Source organism: Peromyscus californicus, unplaced genomic scaffold (assembly GCF_007827085.1).
Source record: "Peromyscus californicus insignis strain IS unplaced genomic scaffold, ASM782708v3 Scaffold_7__1_contigs__length_154581171, whole genome shotgun sequence".
Classification (NCBI taxonomy): domain Eukaryota; kingdom Metazoa; phylum Chordata; class Mammalia; order Rodentia; family Cricetidae; genus Peromyscus; species Peromyscus californicus.
The window spans coordinates 88,022,974-88,029,317 of record NW_026294595.1 but is presented as its reverse complement, the minus strand read 5'-3'; positions in this window follow the sequence as shown (position 1 = coordinate 88,029,317).

Sequence of the window (6,344 nt, the reverse complement as noted above, 5' to 3'; positions counted from 1 at the left end):
CATCATAAGCATTTAATGAAAGAAAGCTTGGTTGGTGAGAACAGAGGAGTCCATGGAGAACATTGGCAAGAGAATTTGGGGTGTTACACCTTGACTTCTAAAGTTTGTGACCAAAAGAGGGTGGTATAAGGATTCTAGTAGAAAAATGCCCTGGAATTTGGGGTTTGAAACATTTTAACTTAGATGTTGTGGAGAAAATCTCTTAGGAGTTGCTATTAGGAGGACTAAGATAAATAGACCTGGTTGTGTATCCAAAGAGACTAGACAGCCTGTTGTTTGATGCATTTAGTACGGTAGGAGAAATTGTTGCTAGACAATCTTCCCAACAGAAACCAAAACTATATATGCACAGGAAAATAGGTGAATTGGCAGTTACAAGTAAAGACTCAAGAAGTGAGAAATGTGTTAACAACATCCCCTTGGCGACTCCAGGGATCCTCCAGAAGCAGGGCATCGGTGACTTTTTCATCCCTTCTCGTCACTTCCCTTGTCACAACATTTCACATGTTCATTAGGTAGTTATTGTCAAGGACATATTCTAGGTGCTAAATACTGAGCTGTGTTCTGGGACCAGGAGGCTGTCCCAGTTGGCTTTCTGTTGCTGGGATGAAACACTATGACCAAAAGCACACTGGAGAGGAAAGGAATTATTCGGCTTATGCTTCCAGGTCACACAGTCCATCACTGAGGGAAGTCAGGACAGTAACTAAAGCATCCACCATGGAAGGACATTGCTTTCCTGATCATCCTAGCTAGCTTTCTTATACAACCCGCATCCACCTGCACAGGGACAGCGCTGCCCACAGTGGGCTGGACCACACATTAATTGTTAATCAAAACAATTTCTCACAGACATGCCAGTCTGGGCAATTCCTCATTAGAGGTTTCTTCTTCCCAGGTGACTCTAGGTTACACTAAATTGATAATAAAGACTGACCAGCATAGGAGTCCTGTGCAAAAATGCCTAAGATATGGGTTCTTACTTCCTAGAGCTTATAGTGTAACATGGTGAGCAAAGACTGCCTAATGATCTACGTGTGCTCAGCCTTACATCATTGCTGTTGAGTGAAAAAGTTAGATACAAAACTTTGTGATTACATTGAGACTTCCTGAGTTTTTAGATTTATAAGTTGTAAGCGGGGCGGTGGTGGTGCATGCCTTTAATCCCAGCATTCAGGAGGCAGAGGCAGGTGGATCTCTGTGAGTTCGAGGCCAGCCTGGGCAACAGAGTGAGTTCCAGGAAAGGCTCCAAAGCTACACAGAGAAACCCAAAAAACCAAAAAGAATTTATAAATTTGTAAGTTGTATAACTTATAAATAGAGAACCTTCATTTCATGGAATCTTAGCTCTTTCATCTGACAAATAAATGGGTGCGGCCACATCTACCTCTTGAAACTGATGTGAAGGTAAATTCACTACAATACAGTACCTGTATTAAAACTCAATTTATATGTCAAACTTAGAAACAGTCAGATTTCAGTGCAAGAAACAAATTTGGATGAAAGGAATTTACTATGAGGCCTTAGGTACTTACAAAATTATTTGAGGCTGAGGAGAAGAATGAGGCAGGAATCCATGGCTGGTCTTAGTCAGTTCAAGGTCACTGGCATGGCTGGAATCTAGAGGTCAGGAAGTGGTGGCTGGTTTCACTGCCCTGACAACATTAAGTCTGATGCTCGACACCCCAGAGCCATTGTCTGGGACAGCGGAAAGCTGGCTTGCCCGCAGCTAAGGTTTCTTGTAACAGAAATAACAGACTCAAAAGAGGCTTTTCTCTCCTCCACCCTCAGAGTCTTGTGGGAACGCGTCTTATTTTGTGCTCTAGTTTGCCTCCAGATTCCTGACTGCCAACTATCTTCTATGTAGATGTAGCCAAACTATTGATACGTTGACTGTTCTGTCCAGAGCCAGTGCACTGCACAGTTGTATTGACCTCAAGCCACTGATCCACTTTACTCTAACAGCTTAAAGGAGAAAGGTATAATTGTGGAAATTTAAAAATTATTTTTTCCAGTCTTCTTGTCTGATAAAATAAGAGGGCCTACTCTAAAGAAAATAAGCGATTGGAGCACAGACATAAGTCAGGCTTAAGCTATGCCCTTAGTTTTGACATTTGACATAGGAATCATTCCCTCCTGCCTCAGATGCACAATGACATTAATGAAAATGTGCAGATGAGGTTTGTCTTTGCCCTCTTTTAATATGTCTTGGCTTTACTTTGATTTTTTTTTGTTTAGGCTGTCAGTTTATTTAATATCCAAAATGTTAGGAACATTCCAGCTTAAATGATGCTATTTTGAAGTGTTTGACAAAGGAATAATCTGTCATATTGAGCTGGTGCCAGTTGTTCAAGAAAACTCGAAATTATTTTACAGCTAGTCAATAATATCCAGAGAAAGAAGTAATGATTTTTCTTGTAAAAGCAGATGAACTTAGGGATGACAGGGGATGATGGAAGAGCCAGGAAGAAAATGAAGAGATCCCCCAATATTCTATTCTACTCACTACCAATAACCCATGAAGAATTTCCCAAATCACTTTTCACATATGTCTTGACTGTTGACTCATCAAAGATGTCTTCAATAGCTTCACAACTCAAAACACATTGCAGCATTTTTGTTAAGGAAAAGGGGGGTTGAAAATATGAATATGGTATTTCTTCTACTTCTACCATGGATCTGTTTGACAGAAGACACTGTCAGCAACTAATACTACATTAATATTCTCAGATCACTGGGCATACAACCCAAAACTGCAACATTCCCAAATGAAGTGAGATCAGATGCTCTGGGTGCAGGGTGTCTTGCACCCTGGCATTTTAAGAGAAAAGGCTACTTTGAGATATAGTCTGTGAATATTCATCAGAGGAAACAGATTTTTCAAGTGGCCAAAGTGGGTTTTTTTCCTGATTTGTTATAGATATGAAACAATTTAAACATTCTTCTCATTGAAACAATATAATTTTATCACCACTATTTTAGTTCCTATCTTTCTTTTTATAATTTCATTTTCCTTTATCCCAACTTTTCTGTGTTTCTTGTGAGAAAAGAAGCAGAGTTCATTTAAAACCTTGGTGTTTATGATGGATGAAACCACAAGACTTCTGTGATGTTAACTCACTCGGAGGAAGAGAATTTGAACTTCAGAGTATTGTGTGTTTGGAGGGGAAGCACACCAAGGAGAATGGGCCCTTTCCAATGCATTGTATTACAGGAAGGAAAAGATCAAGAAGAGCTGCTCTTCAAAATGTCAAAATATGAGAATTTGATGGGAAGAGAGAAGGAAAACAGAGCAGTTGGAATTGCGAAGTTAAAAGAGCTGGATCCAGACATGTCTATGTAATTTCCCAGAAATGGAAATTGTACTAGCAATTTGGAAAGAGATATCGAAAAACAATATGCATTAACTGTTGAATGTTTCTTGCAGTAATGAACTTGGGAGGGTTTTAGAACACATGGCATGATGGTCTCATGATTCATCTGCATATGGCCTTGTGCTTGGTGACTGATGAAAGGAGAAGCCAAGTTTCGTAAGAAATTAAACACGGAAGAGGAAGTTGAACCCATTTTCTAGAAAGGAAAAAAAAAACCCTCTGGTAGGCTTCTAGGTCATCAGCAGAGTATTAACTAACTCTGCCAATTAAAGTCACATTGAGATGGATCACATACAAAAGACGTTTTAGTGCTCCAAAGATTCTGCTGTATGGGCATCAATTCCCCTGTTTTCCTGATGACCCAGGAGTTGACTTGTCTAAAGCTGTTCAAGTACCTGGTAGTTGAGCCCAGGTGCAAATAGAATTCTTTCCACTACATGAGTTATTCTCAAAGCTGGCTGCTTATCAAAATCTTTTGGAAAGCTTTGTAAAAATACAGATTCTTGGGCCTCAGCCCAGGAAATTCTGATTCAGTAGTCTAGAGCATGCTCTGAGAACCATTTTTTTCCCTTTTAAGTTCTACCATTGACTCTGATACAGTTGATTTGGGGAAACATTACATACTGTTGCAAGCGGTGATGGTGTGAGAATGAGTAAAGACCAGAGCCCAGAGAAGAAAGTAGACTATGGTACTTCACTGCTTTGTGAACAGCCTGCAAAACTGCACATGGTCTTACAGGATTCAAACAGATCCGAAAAACATGCTGGACATTCCCCTAACCTGACTCCTGCAGTCCCAGGCATCCCTAGTCAGCCTAACTTCTCCTCCAGTGCTCTTCCAGGCCTTCTGTGTTTCAGAAGGCTCACCCTGGTGCCACTTTCTCTTCTCCCAAGATAAATCACAATAAGATACTCAGTCCTGTCTCACTGAGTGGAATATGAAGAGGCATTTGCAATCAAGATCACTCTGAAGGAAACCTAGACTTGACCTTGTTGCAAAACAAAAGAGTGCTTAAAAAAAAATCTGGTAAAATATGTATCACCCCCAGCCACATATCCAATTAGTCTATATTTAAATCTATATTTCTTCTTTTGTTATTATTGCACCAAGGGTAAAAAAACTGAAATATTTCCTACATCCTTAAACTCTACCAGAAACCTGAGATAATAGTGCACTATTAACTTCTTGTGAAAATTGTCTCACTGTTTTTAGTGAGGTGAACATCCAGTGGGGCAGGACACAAAACTGACTTCTGTAGGATCTGAGAAAATAAACCTTTATTTTGCAAGTGATTTCCACCCCTGTACATTAGATTCACTGTGTTTTTAATATTACCCTAACTTTCCCTAGGCTATTAAAACATTAGAACTGTCAGAAGTTCAAAAGGAAAAGACATATTCTTTTGGTAAACAATGTCATATTTAACTTAAAGACTATGAATCTTTTGAATATTAAATACTAAAGATGCCAGGGGTCTCATTTATTTATGTATCCTTAGATAACTCTGAGGTCTAAATAGGAAAACATCACCTGTAAACTATAACAAAAGTGTCACCAAAAATTAAAAAAAAACTGTAAAGTTTATGCAGTTATATCTGCATTCAATAGTTTTATAACATCCAGAAATGGACTGGATTTTTAGATATGACAGAAGAAAGAGCTTCACATTCATAAAACAGAGACTGTACCAAGGTGACAAAGCATGAAACCCAGTTCTCTGTGCAAAAATCAGTTTCATTCTTCACCCATTATAAAGCCACTATGTTGAAAACATAACCCCCTTAGACATCCAGGAAATGCCATGTTTAGTTATCATGGGAACCAAGAACATTCTAGCTATATTAGCTTAAACTGTCCACTTGGGCCCTAGGATTCTATTCCCTAGGGTTCCATTAGGTTGCATGGGCCCTGGCATCACTTCTGGACATCTACATGTTTCATCATGTGTAGGCACAGTTGCACAGTTCTAAACCAGCTTCTAGAACTTATAGCTGGCTCTAAGGTCTCATTATAACCATCTCAAACTTCAATAGGTGTCAGATCAGTTCAGCCCACTGCTCTGTCTGGACCAGACAGCTCAATTTCCTTATTCTATGTTTTCATAGTTTCAACTAAAATGAAGAGATCAGATCAGGCTGAGGACAGAGGGAATCATCTGTGTGGTTGTGTGATCATCACTCAAAGGAGAATGAGAACAACTCTGCTCTTTTGACAGCTCCATTCGACAAATGTTTCTGACTTCCATGGGCCAAGCTGGTGACCAGAGAGGCAGTAAAAGAGAAATGGCTCTTGTACCCACAGAGATTTCACAGACAGGTGGAGGAAATGCATGAAAAGTGGACAAATGATCAAACTGGGTAATATGAGAGCTTGGTAAGAGCCAGGGAGGGCTTTAGGCAGAAGAAGGGCAGAATTCCATACAGATTCTAGAAGTTTGCTCAAAGGTTAATGAGACAGCATGGTGGGAGTGGACAGGACAGCAGAGAAACCATGGCAGCCATCCAGATGGGAAGCCATCCAGTGATCCTGACCTGGACTGGGGCGTTTTGCAGTCAAATATGTGAACTGCGACTGGCAACCAAGGTTTGGGTGAACACCAGCATGGTTCCCTCAGTGATGGGATAGAACAAAGCCAGAGCGCAGTTGATGAGACTCACAACCCCTTAGTTCTGATTCAGCTCAGCCTGTGCTAGACTCACAGGGACTCACAACAGAGGGGAAATGTAGCTGGAGTTTTCTCCAGTCCTGCCCAGCTCCACGGACCCCACAACCGCTTATAAAATAATCATTCAGAAGCTCATATTAATTAAACTGCTCGGCCATTAGCTCAGGCCTACCACTGTCTAGCTCTTACACTTAAACTCAGCCCATTTCTGTTAATCTATGTGTCGCCACGTGTTCTGTGGCTTTACCTGTTGCCTTTACATGTTGCTCCCTGGACAGCAGGCTGGCGTCTCCTCACTCAGGCT